Raw genomic sequence first — 23,068 nt, forward strand, 5'->3', positions numbered from 1 at the left:
AAAGGTCAGGGTGCAGAAGGAGCAGCTGCATGAGCTGTTTGAGGGCCCAGTGGGTTCCTGGGGTCTGAGAAAGGACTAGAGAGGTGAAAAGGTACTGGAAAGAGTCAGACACCATCAGCCTGGGGCCAGAGAGGTCAGATCTCTGAACTTTTGTTTTAACATGCGTCTGTGAGGGAGTGTCTACCTACAGTGATGACTAAATCGTTTCCTCTCCATCTTGATCCTGGTCATAGAAATGAAAGAACTAATTGGGAAAAGGAAGGAAGTACAAATTTAAGTCTTGACTGTATGAAATTAATAGTCATTTATGTCAATGCTGTATAGTTTGTTGGTTTTTCATTTTATGATAACAATATGCATATGATTAAATGTGCTTTATTAACAATTGTAAATTTTAATTTGATAAAAATTGCTCATATTTGCAGAGTCTACTCTTAAACAACATCATGATGTCTCTACAATTTTAAAGAATAGGTAAACTGCCACAAAAAGAATTCGTAGTCATTTACTCCCAGATGAAAGTTGGATGTTTTATGGAAAACGTTAAAGTAAAAGAGGATATTTATGTTTTAATAGTCCTTTTGTATTTTGTTTGCATTTAATGATGCTTGGTAAAGTATTCCTGGGTGAACTTTATGATCTTACTGTTTAGTTTTAGGTTTCAGTGATTCAAGTCCTTGAAAATATGTACCTAAGTCTATGCAATTTCCAACACATCTTCTGTATAGTGAACATATGGCTTACAGTACGACTTTTGTTATCCACTGAATAAATCTAAAATTGAAGATATGAGGTTTCAACTTTCAAAAATTCTTCATCTACTCTAGCTTCTGTAACTTTCATCATTGGAAATGTGTGGTATAAGCTGTCAATTCAGCAGTCACTACTAAACTGGCATGGTTTGTAATAATACTAGGTCCTCATCAAGGCAGTAAATGTAACTTGTTTTGAATTAGGAAATGTTAAAAAAGATGCTAACATTTTCAGAGATCAGCCTTCAACTTTGAAAATACTCTTGGCAAAATAATGACTGAGTTCATTGGTCCATTAAGCTGTATCTTTCTGTCTGAATCAGCTTTCCATTTGAATAGTGACAAAAAGGATGACCTTCTGTTCTGACCTTTTAACCCCACAAAGCTAATCCTGCCTTTATTCCAAAAGGGGGGATGGGACAGTAGATGTCCTAATGCTCACATTGTAGTCAGATTTATAAACAGGGCCCTTGCTGTTTTAACAAAAATTATTAACACAATAACAACTTAGAATTTCACATATCCTAATTTGCAGTTCCACCATATTTAGCATGAAATGTTGTGCTGCATAACATGCTGTTAAAATCAATTGTCATAGAAGTAAAAGATGCACATGAACATCATTGCCATCAAATCAATAAGCAATAAAATGGAATGGTTACATAGAGCATTGCCTTTTACTAAATCGAACAAGTTGGATTTTTCCCCAACAGCCCTGTATGACTATTGAACCCTGTCATAAACTGACCAGGGATTTTACTTGTGGTTTCAGAATAAAAAATAAAAATCCCCCCATTCATCCCTGACAATCTAACCTTTGTAGCTAATCATCTGAAATAGGACATAATGTCCCAGATAAGATGTATCTGGAGGGTCATCTCATGTGGAGGCTGAAGGTCATTTCCAACAAAGCAGTCAAATATCTAGTAAAACCTTAAGATCACATCTTTGGCATATAGGTAAGCAGAATAAACTAGATATGAATGAAAAAACTTAGAATCCTTGTATCTATGGTAAGAGAAATGTAACCACTGAATCTTGTTGGTTCTCTAAGCATCAATTTGGAGATTGGCAAATACTCATTAAAGCTGACTTTGCTTAATATAACTAATAACAAATTAATACATTGAGATTACATCAACTTATGAAATGAGGAAAAATAGTTGTTTTTCCAACCTGTCATTGATAAAGTATATTTTTATCACAATGCTATAAACTTCTTTCAATATTTTGATTAATCTGAATTTCCGATTGGCTCCACAAAGATTATCTCTACTGTAATTATAGAATAAACTAGTCTCTTTTTATTGGACAAGTCATCATCATTTATCAGAGAACATGGAAATCATCGGTAAAATGAATTTTAATTTATTCAAGTCAACACCTTTACATAAAAAATAAAAATATGTTTGCTTGCTTTTAAAAACATATTGGTTTTAGGATTGCATATTTGAGAAGTGCAAAACTATTATTCACGTATTTGCAATTTAAAGACTTGATTTAAAATAGTTTAGAAAATTTCAAAGAAAATCTCTGAATAAAAGATGGTTTAAAATATTTGTTTTATATATACTCATATAAATAAATTTATTTTTTTCTTCATCGGTCACTAAATTTGTGAATCATATTATTTAGATTGGCTTTAAAGCCGCAGAAAAACATATTGATGGCAGCAGCAGGCTGTCCAGAGCAGCCGCTGCCACAGTGCCTGCTGCAGTGAAGAGGAGCAAGCAGAGGCAGCAGTAGCAGCTGCAGTGGGACCCCTGTGCCCTGAGTCCTTTGTGCCCTGTGTCCCCAAAGAGGCCAAGTGGGCTGCCCCCACCCGCATGTGGCCAGGTGGGACCCACCCCCAGGCCCAGAGCCTCAGTTCCTCCAGACCCTGGCCCCATGTTGCCAATCTTGCCTGCTGCCATTGCAGAGAGAGTGTGGGGAGGAGGTGGATTGTTCCTGGAACCCACTGCCCTGGGGGGGGCATTGCAATGGGGCCTGGCCAAGTTGCTCGCTGGCTATGAAGCAGCACAGTTGGGCAGAGAGGGGCCCCGAGGTGGAGTTGGGCCTGGGATGGTGCCTGCTTGCCCACAGAGTGTGGGAGCTTGGGGTGGGAAGTGGGAATGGTGCCATGTGAGATGTGCCTTTCACCTTCCACTGTCATTGTAAGGCCTTCCCAGCCACGTGCAACTGTAAGTCCAATAAACCATTTTCTTTTGTAAATTGCCCAGTCCTGGGTATGTCTTTATCAGAAGTGTGAAAACAGACTAATTCAAGGTTCATTCATACTGAAATAAAAGGCAGAATTTTTTGTTTATAGCTCCATAATATACCATTATGTGTGAGTATGTGTGTGTGTGTGTGTGTTTATATATACATTTGATTTATTTACCTATTTTATTTATCCATTCATTCTTTGAAGGACACTCAGATTGTTTCTATAACTGGACTGTTGAGAATAATGCTGCAATGAACATGAGAGTGCAAATACATCTTCATGGTACTGATTTTGTTTCCTTTTGATATACACTCACAATTGATGAATTATATGCTAGTACTATTGTTAATGCTTTTAGAAACCTCCATATTATTTTCCACAGTGGCTGTACCAATTTGTAGTCCCATTAAAAGTATACAAATATTTTGTTTTTTTCCACATCCTTGCCAATGTTTATCTCTAGTCTTCCTGATAATAGCCTTCCTAAGGGGTGTGAGGTAATATCTCATTGCAGTTTTTACTTGCATTTTCCTGAAGATTAGTGATGTTAAGCACTTTTTCTATACTAGTTGGCCATTTCTATATCTTCTTTAGAAAAATATCTATTTAGATTCTTTGCCCATTCTTAAAATGAGGTTATTTATTAACTTTTTTTGTTTGTTTTTTTGGTATTGAGTGGTAAGAGTTTCTTGTACATTTGAGATTTTAACCCCTTATCAGCTGTGTGATAAGGGATTATAAAGTTAAAACATTATAGTCAGCTAAGTTTAACTTCTTATTGCAGAAAGAATTAAAAAAAAAACTTTGTATGTTGATTCTGTATACTAAAAATTATCATACTTATCAGATATAAGAAAGGGTCTAAAATCTAAAATGTACGAGAAAATCATACAAACGCATATATCCTCACATTTGGTTTGCAAATATTTTCTTCCATTCCATAGGTTACCATTCTATTCTGTTAATTGTTTCGTTAGCTGTGCAGAACTTTGGTTTGATTTAGTCTTGCTTGTTTAATTTTGCTTTTGTTGCCTGTGCTTTAGATGTCATCTTCAAAAATCATTTCTTTAGATGTCATATCCAAAAATCATTGCTGAGATCAATATCAAAGAGCATTTTTCTTGTTTTCTTTTAGGAATTTTATGGTTTCAGGTTTTACATTTGAATGTAAGTCTTTAATCATTTGTGTGTTATTTTTTGCTAAGTGAACTTTTACCAATAAAAAAATGGTATAAGTGGTGTAAGATTCAGGTCCAGTTTCTCTTCTTTTGTTCTTTTTTATTCTTTTTCTTTTATTTATTTATTTATTTATTTATTTATTTTGCATGTGGATATCCAGTTTTCCCAACACCACTTATTGAAGAGGCTATTCTTATCCCATTGTGGGTTCTTGGTTCCCTTGTTAAAGTTTAGTTGACAAAATATGCATGAGTTTATTTTGGATCACTCAATTTTGTTCTATTTATATATGTGTTTATTTTTATGCCAGTACCACCTTGTTTTTATTGCTATAGCTTCATAGTATAGTTTGAAATCAAGAAATGTGGTGCCTGCAGCATTCTTCTTTATGCTGAATATCACTTTAGCCATTTGGGTTCTTATGTGGTTCCATATGTTTTAGGATTCACTTTCTATTTCTTAAAAAAATCCATTAAATTATTGACAGGCATTGCACTGATCTGTAAATCACTCTGGATGGTATGAACATTCTGACATTATTAATTAGCTCAAGCTATGATCATGATATATCTTTTCATTTATTTGTGTCTGATATAGTTTCTTTCATCAAAGTTTTATAATTTTTTATTTACCAATTTTTCAACTCCTGGGTTAAATATATTCCTAAATATTTTCTTTCTGATACTCTTATACATGGAATTAGCTTCTTAATTTATTTTTTTGGATCATTGCTAGTATATAGAAATGCAAGCGATTTTTGTATGTCTATTCTGTATACTAAACCTTTGCTAAATTTATGGGTTTTTTTTTTTTTCTTTTTTTTTGAGACGGAGTTTCGCTCTTGTTACCCAGGCTGGAGTGCAATGGCGCGATCTTGGCTCACCGCAACCTCTGCCTCCTGGGTTCAGGCAATTCTCCTGCCTCAGCCTCCTGAGTACCTGGATTACAGGCACACACCACCGTGCCCAGCTAATTTTTTGTATTTTTAGAAGAGACGGGGTTTCACCATATTGACCAGGATGGTCTCGATCGCACAACCTCGTGATCCGCCCGCCTCGGCCTCCCAAAGTGCTGGGATTACAGGCGTGAGGGTTTTTTTAAAAATTTTAGGTTGAGGGGCACATGTGAAGGTTTGTTGCATAGGTAAAATCATGTCACAGGGTTTTGTTGTACAGATTATTTCATCATCCAGGTAAATGGTTATCTTTCCTATTCTTGTTCCTCCTCCCAACTTCCCCCCTAAAGTAGACTCCAGTGTCTGTTGTTTTCTTCTTTGTGTTCATAAGTTCTTATCATTAGTTCCCACTTATAAGTTAGAACATGTGATATTTGGTTTTCTGTTACTGCATTAGTTTGCTAGGTATAATAGCCTCCAGCTCCATCCATCTTCCCGCAAAAGACATGATCCTGTTCTTTTTTTATGGCTGCATGTTATTCCATGTTGTATATATGTCACATTTTCTTTATCCAATCTGTTAATGGTGAACATTTAGGTGGATTCCATGTATTTGCTACTGTGGATAGTGCTGCAGTGAACATTGGCATGTATGTGTCTTCATGGTAGAATGATTTCTATTTCTTTGGATAAATAACCTGTAATGGAATTGCTGGATTGAATGGTAGTTATGCTTTTAGCTCTCTGAGGAATTACCATGCTGCTTTCCACAATAACTGAACTAATTTACACTCCCACCAACATTTTCTTTTCTCTGCAACCTTGCCAGAATCTGTAATTTTTAACTTTTTAATAATAGTCATTCTGATGGGTGTGAGATGATATCTCATTGTTGTTTTGATTTGCATTTCTCTAATGATCAATGATATTGAGCTTTTTTCATATCCTTGTTGGCTGCAAATACGTCTTCTTCTGAGAGGTGTCTGCTCATATCCTATGCCCTCTTTTTAATGGGGTTGTTAGTTTTTCTCTTGTAAATATGTTTAAATTCCTTATACGTGCACCTTTGTCAAATGCATAATTTGCAAATATATTCTCCCATTCTGCAGGTTGTCTGTTTACTCTGTTAATAGTTTCTTTTGCTGTACAGAAGCCTTAAGTTTAATTAGATCCAGATTCCAGGATTCTCATGGCAAAGGCAGGATTAGATTTCAGCTCCAACTAGGACAGACAGAGCAGTATGTGCAAGCTCACATCATAAATTTTAGCTCCAGAAAGACTGCAGGAATAAACCAGGAATCTTGAGAGGACCTACTGACCCTCTGAAGGAAGTAGACTGCTCCTGCTGGACCCAGGAGACATCCCAAATACTGTGAGTGCCCAAAGTGCGGAGGATAGAAAGGGAGATCTTCCCTTGAACACATAACACCACAGGGGAAACTGAAGGTCTATTTTGGGGGAGAAGTTTCTGACCTTACCTGGAGCTGAGTCAATTTAGAGATCTGAGCAAAATATAGCGGTAGAGGAAGCAGCAGGAAAGGCCCTGGGAACTTGCTGGGTCCCCAAGCAGGACATTCCTGCCTGGCACCACAGGGATCTTCCCAGTGGGTGGCCAGAGGCATGGAGAAAATGCCACAGGGAGAAGGAAGTCTCCAGCTGAACTTTGTAACAATTTGAACTTGGGGGAGGGCACAAATCCATTGTGCAGACTCCACAGGTTGGGGAAGAAGTAAAGCCCTCTTCTTTTGCAGCTAGGAGGTGGGTAACCTGGGGCAAGTTCTCGGCCCTGCTTGCCCACTGCCTGGAAACAGACTTGGTGCTGTTGGAGTGCATGATGGGAGGAAGATTGGCCCTTCAGATTGCATGGGAGCTGGCTGTGGCCTGTGACTGCCAGCTTTCCTCTACGTCCCTGACAACCTGTATGACTCAGCAGAGGCAACCATAATTCTCCTAAGTACACAGCTCCATTCACCTGGGAACCTTATCCCCAACCCCCACAGCAGTTGCAACAAGACCCACCCAAGGGTAGTCTGAGCTCAGACATACATATCCCTGCCCCCACCTGATGGCCCTTCCCTACCCACCTTGGTAGTGGAAGACAAAGGGCATACACTCTTGGGAGTTCTAACACCCCATCCACTGCTGTTTCCTCTCTATGCTACCACAGCTGATGCTCTCTGGAAAGCACCAACTCCAAGCAGGAGGCCAACCAGCATAAAAATAGAACATTAAATCACCAAAGTCAAGAATGCTCACAGAGTCATTTCACGCCCCCCACACCAAAACAGGTGCTGGGATCCATGGCTGAGAGACCCATAGACGGTTCACATCAGAGGACTCTGGGTAGACAACCCCCAGTACCAGCCCAGAGCCTGGTACACTTGCTGGATGGCTAGACCCAGAAAGAGATAACCATCACTAAGACTCAGTTCTCAGAAATCCACACCCATAGGAAAAGGTGTAAAGGATTACATGAAGGGAATACCCTCTGGCACAAAAGAATCTGAACAACAGCCTTCAGCCCTAGATCTTCCTTCTGACAGAGCCTACTCAAATGAGAAGAAACCAGAAAAAAAAAACCTGGTAATATGACGAAATAAGATTTTTTAGCATCCGCAAAAATCACCCTTGCTTACCAGCAATGGATCCAAGCCAAGAAGAAGTCCCAGATTTACCTGAAAGAATTCAGAAAGTTAGTTATTAAACTAATCAGGGAGTTACCAGAGAAAGGGAAAGCCCAATGCAAGGAAATTAAAAAAAAAAAAATTATATAAGAAGTGGAGGAAGAAATATTCAAGCAAATATATAGCATTAAAAAAAAACTTCAGAAAACATTGGACACAGTTACATAGATGCAAAATACTCTGGAATGTCTCCCCAAGAGAATTGAACAAGTAGAAGAAAGAAATTAAGAGCTCAAAGACAAGGTCTTTGAATTAACTGAATCCAACAAAGACAAAGAAAAAAGAATAAGAAAATAAAAACAAAGCCTCCAAGTAGTCTGGAATTATGTTAAATGACCAAACCTAAGAATAATTGGTGTTCTTGAGGAAGAAGAGAGATATTAAAGTTTGGAAAACCTATTTGGAGGAATAACCAGGAAAATTTCCTTGACCTTGCTAGAGATCTTGATATCCAAATACAAGAAGGAAAAAGAACACCTGGAAAATTCATTGCAAAAAGATCATTCCCTAGTTACACTGTTATCAGGTTATCTAAAGTTAAGATGAAGGAAAGACTCTTAAGAGCTGTGAAACAAAAGCACCAGGTAATCTATAAAGAAATACCTATCAGATTAACCCCAGATTTCTCAGCAGAAACCTTACAAGCTAGAAAAGATTTGGGCCCTATCTTCAGCCTTTTCAAACAAAACAACTATTAGCCAAGAATTTTGTATCCAGGGAAAAGGAAAGACGCTGTCTTTTTTCAGACAAACAAATGCTGAGAGAATTTGCTACTACCAAGCCACCACTACAAGAACTGCTAAAAGGAGCCTAAATCCTGAAACAAATCCTGGAAACACATCAAAACAGAACCTCCTTAAAGGATAAATCTCACAGGACCTATAAAACAAAAATATAATTTAAAAAGCAAAAACAAAAACCAAGATACACAGATAACAAATGAATGGAATGGTACCTCACATCTCAATAATAGCATTGAATGTAAATGGCCTAAATGTTCCACTTAAAAGATACAGAACTGCAGACTGGATAAGAACTCACCAGCCAACTATCTGCTGCCTTCAGGAGACTCACCTAACACATAGGACTCACATAAACTTAAAGTAAAGGAGTGGAAAAGGGCATTTCATGCAAATGGACATCAAAATCAAGCAGGAGTAGCTATTCTTATACCAGACAAAACAAACGTTAAAGCAACTGCAGTTTAAAAAGACAAAGAGGGGCATTATATAATGGTAAAAGGCCTTGTCCAACAGGAAAATATTACAATCCTAAACATATATCCATCTGACAATGGAGCTTCCAAATTTACAAAATCATTATTAACAGTCCTAAGAGATGAGATAGGCAGAAACACAATAATAGTAAGGGACTTCATTACTCCATTGACAGCACTGGACAAGTTATCAAGACAGAAAGTCAACAAAGAAACAATAGATTTAAACTATAACTTGGAACAAATGGACTTAGCAGATATATAAAGAACATTTCATCCAACAACCGCAGAATATGCATTCCATTGAACAGCACATGGAACAAAATGAGCCTGAATAAATTTAAGAAAATTGAAATTATATACAGCACTCTCTCAGACCACAGTGGAATGAAACTGGAAATCAGCTCCAAAAGGAACTTTTAAAATCATGCAAATATATGGAAATTAAGTAACCTGCTCTGGAATGATCACTGGATTAAAAACAAAATCAAGTTGGAAATTTAAAAATTCTTTGAACTGAATGACAATAATTACACAACCTATCAACACCTCGGATACAGCAAAGCTGGTGCTGAAAGGAAAGTTCATAGCCCCAAATGCATACATCAAAAAGACTGAAAGAGCAAGCTGACATTCTAAAGTCACACCTCTAAAACCTAGAGAAACAAGAACAGACCAACCCAAACCAAGCAGAAGAAAGGTAATAACCAAGATCAGAGCAGAACTAAATGAAGTTGAAAAAAAAAATACAAAAGACAAATGAAACTAAAAGCTGGTTCTTTGAAAACATAAATAAAATTGATAGACCACTAGCAAGATTAAAAAAGAAAAGAAGAAAGAAAATACAAATAACCTCAATAAGAAATGAAATGGGAGTTATTACAACTGACATCACAGAAATGCAAAAAAAATCATTCAAGGCTATGATGAACATTTTTACACACATAAGCTAGAAAACCTATAAGAGATCAATAAACTCCTGAAAAAATACAACCCTCCTAGATTAAATCAGGAAGAATTAGACACCCTGAGCAGACCAATAACAAGTAGCAAGATTGAAATGGTAATTTAAAAATTACCACCAAAGAAAAGTCGAGGACCAGACTGATTCACAGCAGAATTCTACCTGACATTTAAATAAGAAATAGTATCAATCCTTTTGACACTATTTCACAAGATAAAGAAAGAGGGAACCCTCCCTAATTCATTCTATGAAGCCAGCATTACTTTAATACAAAAGCCAGGAAAGGACATAACCAAAAAAGAACACTACAGACAGATATTCCTGATGAACATAAATGCTAAAATCTTTAACAAAATACTAGCTAAGCAAATTCAACAACATGTCAAAAAGATAATCCACCATGATCAAGAAGGTTTCATACCAGGGATGCAGGGATGGCTTAACACACGCAAGTCAATAAATGAGATACACCACATAAACAGAATTAAAAACAAAAATCACATGATCATCTCAATAGATGCAGAGAAAACATTTGACAAAATTCAGTATTCCTTTATGATTAAAACTCTCAGCAAAATTGGCACGCAAGGGACATACATACAGAGTGGCAGCAAAGCTGGGGGCCTGAACACAGGTATGGGGTTGGTGGGGTGCAGTCTCAGGGAAGCACAACAACAGATTCTTCTTGGAGGAGGAAGGTATGCACTAGGATCTTCCTCTTCAAGAGATCCATGGTGGCAATGGCTATTAATTACCTCAGTGGTGAAAGCTGTCAGTGTTTTAGTGTTTTTTTGTTTTTTTGTGTGTGTGTGTGTGTGTGTAGCAGACCACTGTGATCCACAGCAATGAACACTAGGGGAACATATTTCACTGTGAAAGTTGCAGGGAGTCTGTAGTTACCACAAGGCTATTGAGGTCCTCAATAGCAAATACTGATGGGGTCCTCTGCAGAGCAGGCCACTGGTGACTGTGCTGTCATCTGCCCTGTGGCTGATTTTGACAGCCCTTGTCCTTCTTTGCTCCTAGTCATCTCTAGATGTCGTAAGTATTCTGATCTTCCCCAAAATTCTGTGTGGTTATTCTCTCTTTTTTGCTCCACTGTATTCCTGCATATTCTTTTTTTTTTTTTTTTTTTTTTAAGACTGAGTTTCACCCTTGTCACCCAGACTGGAGTGAAATGGAGCAATCTCAGCTCACTACAACCTTGCAACCTCTTCCTCCGGGGTTCAAGCAATTCTCCTGCCTCAGCCTCCTGAGTAGATGGGATTACAGGCACCCATCGCCGCACCCGGCTGATTTTGGATTTTTAGTAGAGACGGGGTTTCTCCATCTTGGCCAGGCTGATCTTGAACTCCTGACCTCGTGATCCACCCACGTTAGCCTCACAAAGTGCTGGGATTACAGGTGTAAGCCACCATGCCTGGCCGCTGCATATTCTTAATTGGACTCTTGAGCCATTTCAGGGTTATTTTCTTTCATGGATAGCTTTCTAATTGTGTTTTTTATTTTTTATTTTTTGGTGAGGAGGCAAAGGCTGATATCTCCACCGTCTTGTTGATATCACTCTCCAGGCAGGTTTTTAAAGATAAAATATTTCATTGTGCTTTTCAGCTAAGAGAAAATGCTGAAAAGTAAGTGATTCAATAAAAGGAAAATTCATTTAAAGCTAATGTCATAGAACAATTTGAATGTGAAATTGAATTGGCAAAGAAATAAGAGCAAAAGGGAAAACATGAGTTACTTCCTGCTTCTGCTAATTCAGGGCTTCACTACGGATTTTCAAAATATTTTACTTGAGTATTACAAATTCCCAAATAATTTTCACAAGCACTCAAAAGAAAGTGCAAGAAGAAAATCTAATCTAAAATATTATTTATTAAATTGAAAATATTCTTTCCAAAATCAGGAATAAGACATGAATGTCTGCTCTTGTCATTCTACTAAACATTATACTTGAGGTTCTAGTCATGACAATTAGACAAGACAAAGAAATACAAATAAAGTTAGGCAGATTGAAGAGAAAAAAGTAAAAGTATCTGTATTTGCAGATGACATGATCTTATATATATAAACTCCTAAAAGTTTATATACATAAACTTTTTAGAAAAAGTCCATAGAAAAAATATTAGAACTAATAAATAAATTCAGCAAAGTTGTAGGATAAAATAATAATATATAAATATCAGTTGGATATTTAAATACTAGGAATTAACCTGTAAGTAAAATTTATACAAGTTCATTTATGATAACATCGAAAAGAATAAAACACATGAGAATTTTTCTTTTTTTAAAATTATAATTCAAGGAGTACATATGAAGTTTTGTTGCATAGGTATATTGTCTAATGCTGAGGTTTGGGTTTCTAGTAAACCTGTCTTCCAAACAGCAAGCAGAGGACCTAATAGGTAGTTTTACAACTCTCAACCCAGTCCTACTTTCTACTTTTTGGAGTCCCCAGTGCTTATTATCTCCATCGTTATGAACATGTGTAGCCATTATTTAGCTCTCACTTATAAGAGGGAAGATGAGGTATTTAATTTTCCAGAGTTATTTCACTTAGTAAAATCTCCTCCCATCCCATCCAAGTTCCTGGGAAAGGCACGATTTCATTCTTTTTATGGCTACATAGTATTCTATGGTGTATGCATACTTTCTTTATCCACATAAGGATAAATTTAAACAGAGAAATGAAAGATCTGTACACTGAAAATTATAAAACATTGTTGATATACATTAATAATAATAAAAAAAGACATACTGTGTCATGGGCTTGAAGACCTAATATTGTTAAGGTGATCACAATTCCAAAATTTTTCTGAAGATTCAATATAATCTCATCAATATTTCAACTGCTTCTTTTTTTTTTTTTTCAAAAACAGACAAGATTATCCTAAAATTCATATGGAAATTCAAGGGACCCTGAATAGTCAAAACAATTTCAAAAACAAAAAAGAAAGTTGGGAGAATCATGCATCTCCCTTTCAAATCTTACTGCAAGGCTACAGTCATTAAGGCAGTGAGGCAGTGGCATAATGGCACACATACAGGCCCATGGGATAGAATTGAGAGTCCAAAAATAAATCCATATGTTCATAGTCAACTGATTTCCCACAAAATACCAAGGCCATGCAATGGAAAAAAATAATATTTTCAAGAAAGAGTGCTGGAACAAATGAATAGCCACCTGCAGAAGAAAGAAATTGGACCCCTGCTTCATACCATACACAAGAATTAACTCAAAATGGATCAAAGAGCTAAATATATAGTGCTCCTTAAGACTATAAGGAGGAACCATAGGTGTAAATCTGCAAAGTTGTGGACTAGAGAATAGTTTCTTAGATGTGGTCACCAAAGCATAATAATGAACAGTGCATAAATTTGACTATAATTAAAACACTTTTGTGCTTTAAATGACACTATCAAGAAAGTAAGAAGACAGCCCACAGATTGGGAGAAAATACTTGCAAATCATACAACTGTTAAGAGGTCTAGTATATAGAATACATAAAGAACACTTACAACTCAACAATAAAAAGACAAGTAACCCAATCAAAAAATAAAGAATCAAAAGAGACATTTTTAAGAAAAAAAAATATAAAAATATTCATCATTAATTATTAGCAAGACACAAATCAAACATTTAGTAAGAACCACTTCCCAATTATGAAGATGGCACTAATAATAATTTTTTTTTTAAGGATGAGAGCAAGTGTTCATGAGAATGTGGAGAAAGTGGAATGCTAATACATTGCTGGAAGGAATATAAAATATTACAGTTACTATGAAAGACAGCTTTGTTCATCAAAAAGTTAAACATAGAATTACCATATACTCCAGGAATTCCACTCCTATTACATACCCAAAAGAAGTACAAACATACATCTACACCAAATCTGGAACACAAGAGTTCATAGCAGGATTATTCACAACGCCCAAAAGGTACAAATGGCCCAATGTTCATCAAATAATGAATAAACAAAATGTATTATGCTCATATAATGGAATATTATTTAACCACAAAAAGAAATGATGTACTGTTACAGGTTGCAACACAGATGAACCTTGAAAACATTATGCTAAGTGAAATGAGCCAGACATAAAAGGGCACTTATTGTATGATACTATTTATATAGAATGTCCAGAATAGACAAGTCTGTACAAATGGAAAATACATTCATATGTGCAGAAGATTGTCGGGGGAGGTGATTGGTCCTAATGGCTATTACACATTAGTTTATTTTTCAGGTGATGAAAACGTTCTGAAATTAGATAACAATGATAGTTGAACAACCTAGTGAATATACTGAAAACTCTCTGAATCATATATTATAAATTGGTAGATTTTGCCAGAAATAAATCCATATGTTTATGGCCAATTAATTTTTGACACAGGTGCCAAGAATACTCAATGGGGAAAGGACAGTCTCTTCAATAAGTAGTGTTGAGAAAATTGGACATCCACATGCAGAAGAATGAAATTAGACCCATATTACACACTACATACAAAAACCAACTCAAAATAGATTAAATAGTTGAACATAAGACCTGAAACTGAGAACTACCAGAAGATAATAGAGAGGAAATGTTCTATGATGTTGGTTTTTGCAATTCTTTTTGTAAATGACACCAAAGGACAGGCAACAAAAAGCAAAAATAAACAGGTGGCCCTAAATCAAACTAAAATGCTTCTATGCAGCAAAAGAAAGGACCAACAAAGTCAATCTATGGAATGGGAGAAGACTACTTGCAAACTACAGCTGATAAGGGTTAATATCCAAAATGTATAAGAAATTCAAACAACTCAGCAGCAAGAAAACAAATAACTCTATTTCAAGTGGACAAAGGGCTTGAATAGACATTTCAATAGAAGACATACAAATAGCCAACAGGTATATTAAAAAAATACTCAGTATCACTAATCATCAGGGAAATGCAAATTAAAACAACAAAGAGATATCATATCATATCTGTTAAAATCACTATTATGAGAAAAAAGAAAAATAACAAGTGTTGGCGAGGATGTGGAGAAAGGGAAACAGTTGCACACTATTAGTGGGAATAAAAATTAATACAGCCATTATGAAAACAATGGAGATCTCTCAAAAAGTTAAAAATAGAACTACTGTATGATCAAGCAATTCCACTAGTGCATGTATATCCAAAAGAGAGGAAATCAGTATGTTAGACAAGTGCACACCCATGTTCATTGCAACGTTATTCAGAATAGCCGAGATATGGAATCAACCTACTTGTCCATCAACAAAGGAATGGATAAAGAACATGTAGTACATATGAAACACCATTCAGCCTTTAAAAAGAAGCAAATCCTGTAATTTGAAACAACATGAGTTAATCTGGAGAACATTATGTTAAGTGAAATAAACCAGGCTCAGAAAGAAAAGTACCTCATGATCTCACTTACATGTGGAATCTAAAAAAGATGAACTCACAGAAGCAGCGAATAGAATGATGGTTACCAGAGGTTGGAAAGAAGGCAGTTGGGAAGGTGTTGGTCAAAGGATATAAAATTGCAATTAGATAGAAACAATAAGTTCAAGATATCTCTTGTATAACATGCTGACAATAGTTAATAACAATGTATTATTTTCTTGAAAATTGCTGAAAGAGTAGATTGTAAGTTCTTTTATCATAAAAAATAAATATGTAAGGTAATGCTTATGTTAATTAGCTTGATCTAACAATTATACAATGCATACATATTTAAAAACATGTTGTACAAGATGTATATACATTTTCTCTTTCTCAGTTAAACATTATTTTTTAAATGGTGTGTTTCATGTTATGCAAATTATAGCTGAGTTAAAAAAAGAACTTTAAATATCATTTATTTTGAGTTATACACTAATTCCAATAATCTTTTCTACCACTCTGTATATTAATATTTTAAACTAATTGGGAGCTAGAGCACCGTTGTAAGAATGGTCTTTCCTCAAAATATACTATTTAAAACTGATTCCCATGGAATGTCATTCTTCACTTGCAGAGAATATTTTTCATAGTCTGAACTATGTGAATACAGACTCAAGTTCTTTTAACATGCAAAAAACATTTTTAGCTACTAATTAAAAATTCAGTGATACATAGAATTAATTTTCTGGATGATTTTGGTAGGTACCTGTAATAACCAGCAGTAAAATGTTTCTCATCCATGTCTGTTACCTAAAGCACTAATAAAATAAGTGTTCTATAGAGTGATAGAATGAGGAGAACCATCTCACTTTTTTTTACATTTAAGAAACTGATTCATATGTTGAACTACTATGAATATTATGAAAAATATTTTATCTATGAAAAAGTGTTTTAAATGATTAAGCTGAAAAAGATAAATACTCCATTAGTAATAATGACTCAACTTTGCTCATTTTAACTAACAGCAGACAGAGTTCGCTCCTTAGAGATATCAATATTTGAATGCTTTGGGGCAAAGGGAATAAGATAATAAAATTTAGATCCAAGTCTATCCAAAGGCACCTACCTGTCCAAAAAAAAACAACCCTCTTGATTCCCCCTTTTCATCAGAAAAAAATCTGTAAACCTAAATGAAACAGATTATTTTTTCAGGGTTCTCATCTAAGGAAGTAGCAAGCCATAGTCATCTCTCCTGTCTTGCTCTCCATTATCAGCCATATCCAATCCAACACTGTCTAGTGCACTCATTGCAATTTTATTGTTAGGCATACTGTGAATACACTTACAAATAGGGGATTCCTTGATTGTCTGGGTCACTGTGGGAGACAGGGCCCATTATCCAAGGATAGAAACTAAACAGGAGCAAATATTTTCTCTCCTTTCTTCCAGAGCCATCAAGTCACTGGCTCATAAATTAGGCCATGGAACGTGGATGGTCCAGCTAGGTCTTTGATTCTTGAGATGTAAAGATGCAAAGATGCAAGAACAGATTGTGATTGTCCACAGTTGTCATCTTGACACTGAGAGCCCAGTGTGTGGTGTTCTTACCAGCCTACTTCTCTGGAATGACTTTGGCTGTGTCTTTGGCTAGCTACTCTTCTTTTGTTCTCACATGTTTTCCAATATCAGTTTTCCAATTTCCCATCAATTCTGTTAGCTTTCTGATATCTTTCCAATAAATTTTTCATCTTCTTGGGTTGGCTTCTGTTATTCTCAACCAAGAAACTTGATCAGCACAATTGCTAAAGACTTTTAGTTTTCTTTCCTAATTATCTTGGAAACTTTCCATGTGTCTCAATCTTCATTTCTACAACTATTAAAGTCCAAGCTAAAGCACCTATTTTCATTCCAAGGCAATGGCTCTGCCCTCTTTTACTCATATCCATGCATATCCTTTCAGAATCCATCTTCTACACAGTAGCTAGAGGGAGCTCTTAAAAACATAAACTGGTCAAGTGTGGTGACTCACACCTGTAATCCCAGCACTTTGGGAGGCCAAGGTGGGTATATCACAAGCTCAGGAGTTTGAGACCAGCCTGGCCAACGTGGCAAAATTCTGTCTCTACTAAAATTACAGAAAATTAGCTGGGCACAGTGACAGGTGCCTGTAATCCCAGCTATTTGGTAGGCTGAGGCAGAAGAATCACTTGAACCCAGGAGGTGGAGGTTACAGTGAGCTGAGATCATACCACTGCACTTCAGCCTGAGCAACAGAGTAAGACTCTGTCTAAAAAAAAAAGACAAAAAAACCATAAACTGATGGTTTCACTTAGCTTAAATCCTTTAATGGCTTCTTCTTTGATATTGTTTGGCTGTGTCCCCACCCAAATCTTATCTTGAATTATAATCTCCATGTATGGAGGGAGGAACCTGTAATCCCCATGTGGAGGGAGGGAGGTGATTGGATCATGGAGATGGTTTTCTCCATGCTGTTCTCATGATAATGAGTAAGGTCTCATGAGATCTGATGGTTTATGTGTTTGACGGTTCCTCCTTCACAGGTTCTCTCTCCTGCCACCTTGTGAAGAAGGTGCCTGCTTCCCATTCCAACATGATTGTAAATTTCCTGAGCCTTCCTCAGCCATGGAACTGAGAGTCAATTAAATCTCTTTCGTTTATTAATTACCCAGTCTCCGGCATTTCTTTATAGCAGTGTGAAAATGGACTGGTACATTCTTATTCCTCAAAGACCAAATCTCTACATATATTGGTCTCTGTCTACTTTTTTTTTTTTAAACCAATTTAACTCTACTTTCTGTGCTCTAACCTCACTGACTTTTGTTCAATTTTTCAGGTGAATTATGCTACCTATTGCCACAGGACAACTATCTGGAATTTATTTTTATTCATCCAACAAATATTACTTGAGAGTTCTCCTTTCCCCTAGTTAATTTTAACTCAAACTTAAAACCAAAGCTCAGACACTGTCAGAATCCTCAGTAAAAGGCAGAATTCTTTGTCAGAATCCCTTTTCTTTCTTTTGAGAGCCTATAGGCATCAGATGTTATCATATACTTGCTGGTGTGATTTTATGAGTCTCTGTTACCCTCAGTGATCTGTAAGCTGTAGGTTATCAGGAATCAAATCTCTCTCTTAAATTCCTGTACTATGATGTTTTCCAGCACAGTGCCCGGAAATTAATGAATAGTCTTAATATTTCTTAAATAAAACATTCATCAAATAATTCACAGAATATGACTTAGATTTAGAGGGTTATTATACGTATATTTCTAAAGTTAAATATTTACAGTATGATTTGTTTGTTTTTCCACATTGTTCAACTTTGTAGCTTATCAGTAGATTTCTAGAGGTAAAAGTTTCCCTCTCATTTGTGTTCTCATTCATGTTTCCTTTGCCACAACATTTCTTGCACTGTACCTCTTAGAAAAGCAGTATTTGAGATCATGTATCTCTATTTTATTGAAGTTACTCAATTTAAAGCCAATCATCTTAAATCTTTCTAAAGACTTCTAAACTGACCTTTACTAAGGAAAAGAAAATGCTTATTTTTTGAAAAATAGCAGACTTCCTAGTCAAGATTTTTTCCCAAGCTTAACATATAGAAATATTTTCTCTCCCCCTGAATTTTACTTAGTCATAAGCTTTTAGTTCAAGTTTCAATTTCAATAGCTGGAAAACATTTAATGCTAAAATAAAAATGAATGGTTACCTCCAAATAACACACTGTTCTTTGAGAAGGATCATTTAAAATATCAAATTCATCTCAGCTCCATTATCAGTTGTTCTGAAATTTTCCTTTGGGTCATTTATCTTTGTAATCATTGTTTTGATCCACATATTGGCATTTAGTAGGTAATACACATAGTATGTAAAAAATACACATGTATAAAAATTCACCCATTATACCCCTACTAAAATATTTATCATAAAGGAACCAAATTCAATGTGTTCATTTTTATAATAACTTTAAAGAATTCATGTTTAATTAAAAGTGATATATAAATCATGCTGTTTGCTAGCACTATTGACTGTGCCGTTCCCATTCTGCCAAACTTAATATAAAATTAATTGTTAATTTTCAGACCAGTAGTCTTCCCTTCACCAAGAAATATGCTGATTGTTTAGACATGAGTCAGTGAATTATTAAACTTTATAACTGAGAGCTTTCTTCTGTGATGTCTTAAAGTAATTCTCAAGATTTGACACTACTCTCAATGTCTATATTTTCCCCTTCTATACACTGAAAAGAAATGCTTTGTGATACAACTTTCTAGATACGTCTATGCATCAAGTGTATTTCACATTCAGTTGAATGGTTACTATTTCAGTAAAGTGCACTTAGCATTAAGAGTAGTATGACCTTGTAGGGTGGCAAAGAAGGGTTTATTCCTTGCACAATCAAACACACAACGGCGGACTAATCTAAATTTTTTTCTACTTTATAATACTTGAAGACCTCTAGGTTAGTCTGACCTTACATAAACAAATATAGCAATTCAACAGCCTTTCACATGCTTGTTCTAAACAAAACTTAAAGCCAAAATAGCCACCAAGTCCAAAGTAACTGATGAGTAACTTAGGGAGTACTTGGCTCTATCTTCAAGGTTAACATGACCTCAAACGACAAAATTATATTACTTACATTGTATGCATTTCATGCACTGTTAGGAAAATGGGTATTTCACTTTTTGAAGATCAGTCTGAAAAACCTGACCAGTAAATGTTTCTGTAGCATTGCCCTCTTTCAACCAGAATCTACAATTATATTGCATGGCTTTTTATTTCTATCATATTTTTTGGTCTTGGTAATAAAGCACACTGACTCCCTCATTAAGTAGAAATCCGATTCTTTTTGTCCAGGTGAAGGGAAAACATATTTCCCAATATTTTACCTTATGCATGACAGTAATGAGACCTTATTTGTTTCATATCTCTATAGCATCTCTTCAGAGCATTCCATCCTGCTGAACAAGGCTAGCGTATGTCCTTACTCATGCAAAGCTCCTTCCAGCCTCTGTGTTCCTAACATTCCCATGACATGGAATACCTCCTTTCTGTCTGACATTTTTCTTTCTCTCCCTTATCTCTAGTGACTCAACACTTTTTATGTTTTTTCTATGTACCTCATTATTATGATGGATGAAGCCCATGCCTGGGAAACACCACCATAATTGCATGTAAGCAGCATCTCTTATGCTTCTTAGAAATTCAGCTCTAAATCTCCCCATTTATCTTTCATTCAGGAAATAAAACTGGAATATAAGTGAGAATCATACACCATGAATCATATCTATTGTTTTAAATGAAATAATTGGCAAGGCTTTGAAAATTATTTTAGCAGCAAATTATCTATAGCTCATGCCACAAGTAGTGTATCATGGCATTGATTGAAAAGCACTGATCAAGTCAAATTGAATCCTGTTTATTATTTATTGATACTCAACTCAAATCAACTGTAATTCAGACTATCTTCATTCATTCACTCGATAGTTATTCATTGTCTGGAACAGAAATTGCCCAAGGTGTTGGGGCTATAAAGACAGATAAAGCTGTTATTCTCAAAATAAGCATGGGGAACTCCCCAGTTTTTTGTGACAGATATTTTTGCACTTTTGAGTTGAGCAGATATAAAATCTTTATGGATACAGCTCTCAAAGCAAGAACTCCATTTATTAGAAATAGCACAGAGATAGATATCTCCACTAGAGCTAAATAGTCATGTAAATTAATAGTCAATCAGTAAAATATAATTTGTAGAGTTAGGTAAATAAGGGCAAAACTTTAATGTCTATTCATTAATTTAAAATGTATAATTTCTGTAGAACACCATTGAATGCCATAGGAGAGCCAAAGAAATAATCACTGAATAGAAAGAACAAAGAATTTAGAAGGGGAGATAAAATGTACACCAAAATAACAAAAATATTAAACCAATGTCTTTGTAGATATAATGTCCACGCATTACTTCCATGTTATCTTTTATAAGTTATTATTTAACCTACTGCACTATGACTTCTGATCTATGCCTTAATCTTGGATCTTACTGGTACCAGCAATCATTTCTTAATTTCAGGAAAAAATAATTTTTTGAATTCTGCATCTTACTTGACCATTTCATAGAATTTAAAATTGAAAATCAAGGCTCTTCTGTTTGCAAGCATAACACTTCTAATTTACATCTTTTCTTTCTGACAATTCTCATTCATATATTTTGATTCTTTTTTGTCTTCTACTCCTGACATTTGGTGTTCCTCAGTGACCTTAAGTCTCTTGTCCCTTCTCTTGAGATATTCTATCTGATTTATTTTTTCTAATCTCAGGATGCCTACATTGAACAAGTGCAGTAGCACCATTCACTTCATCATGTAAATGAATTGTCTTCCGAAAATGGTACAGGGCAAAATCTATATGGCCAAATGCATACATAATTGTTCTTCATCTATTTTGGGTCTAGAAACTCAGTTCCCTTTCCTCAACTTCTTCTCTATGGTTTATTTAATCCATTGCATGAATTAGCTTCATGTATAAATTTACCTATACAAGTGATGTTATAGTGGTTCCTCTCCACATTATGTTCCAAACTGCAGCCATCATCCAACTCTTGAAATCTGATTTCCTTACTTTATTCAATATTTGGGTTACTATTCATGCATTTATTTTCTCAAACTAGAAGTTTAGGAGCCAACTTTGACTTCTTCCATTCTCTCCACACAAATTCAGTCAGTATGTGTTTTCAAATCTGTCAGGTTGTATTCATTCTTTATAATTTTACATATAGAAAACAAGTGATTCTCTTAACTTTTCATCCTATCCATAATGTGTCTCAGTGTCATGAATTCTTCTCTGTCTATTCACTTTTTGCCTTTTTTCACTATTTCCTGAAAACCCGTCTTTGCCCCGATGTTTTCTTTACCCCTGTGATGCTTCTTACCAAACTATTATTTAAAAACTGATTTCCAGAGTTCAAGTCCAGTGTGATTCCCTTTACAACTTTTATTGATCCCCTTTTGGTTTAATTATCCTCCATGAGATATTATCCTTTCCCTTCTTCAGATTCCCACAGTCTTTTATGCGCACTCTAGCAAAACACATTTGATAATAATGACTTCTTGTAAAATGCATGTTTCCTTTATTAGACTGTAAATTTCTTCAGAAAAAGAACCAGGATATTTCTTTATTTATGTCTCTTTAGAATATGAATCAGTGTTCAATATATAGCAGATACTTGAAAATTTTGGGGGTAATTAAACTACTACTAACATTCATATTAAAAACTAAACAGATTTTTAAAATATACAGCACTAGATGATTCTCATCCAAAGGCATGCATATTTTAATTGATGATTTTTTCAGTGATTCTACTTATAAAATTAATGGGAAATTGAAAAAAGGTGAAATATGTTTACCAGTTCCTGAAACTCCAAGTTATTATTAAGCTACACAGTCATTTTAGATGGTACTACTCACTTAGTCTGTTTGCAACTTTTAATGATTAAGATGAAAGAAATGTAGCTTGACCTCCTGAAAATGCACTTGCTTCTGTGGTCTACTCTCTTCTGCTTTTATTCCATAATCTTGAAAATAAACTGTTCAATAAACAGTTTGTGGGTGATATTTGGGCAGAATATGAAGGAGGAAATGAGCCATAGGACTATCAATGGGATGAATGAGTCTGACATGGGAAAGAATGAGTGCAGACACAGAACATACTCCAAGATCAACCACATGCTTAACCATAAAGTAAGTCCGAATAAAATTTAAAAGTTGAATTAATGCCAACC

General features: G+C 35.4%; 2 long non-coding RNA genes across 3 annotated transcripts in view; one reads left to right on the forward strand and one right to left on the reverse strand.

Moving 5' to 3' along the window:
* The window catches only part of LOC105711830 (uncharacterized), a 95,260-nt gene that overhangs the window by 53,678 nt on the left and 18,514 nt on the right, over positions 1 to 23,068 (forward strand). The gene's annotated exons all lie outside the window — the stretch shown is intronic.
* The window catches only part of LOC135276354 (uncharacterized), a 33,969-nt gene that overhangs the window by 4,083 nt on the left and 6,818 nt on the right, over positions 1 to 23,068 (reverse strand). The gene's annotated exons all lie outside the window — the stretch shown is intronic.

Source organism: Aotus nancymaae, unplaced genomic scaffold (assembly GCF_030222135.1).
Source record: "Aotus nancymaae isolate 86718 unplaced genomic scaffold, 86718_ANA_hifiasm-v0.15.2.pri h1tg000022l_1, whole genome shotgun sequence".
NCBI classification, from domain to species: Eukaryota; Metazoa; Chordata; class Mammalia; order Primates; family Aotidae; genus Aotus; species Aotus nancymaae.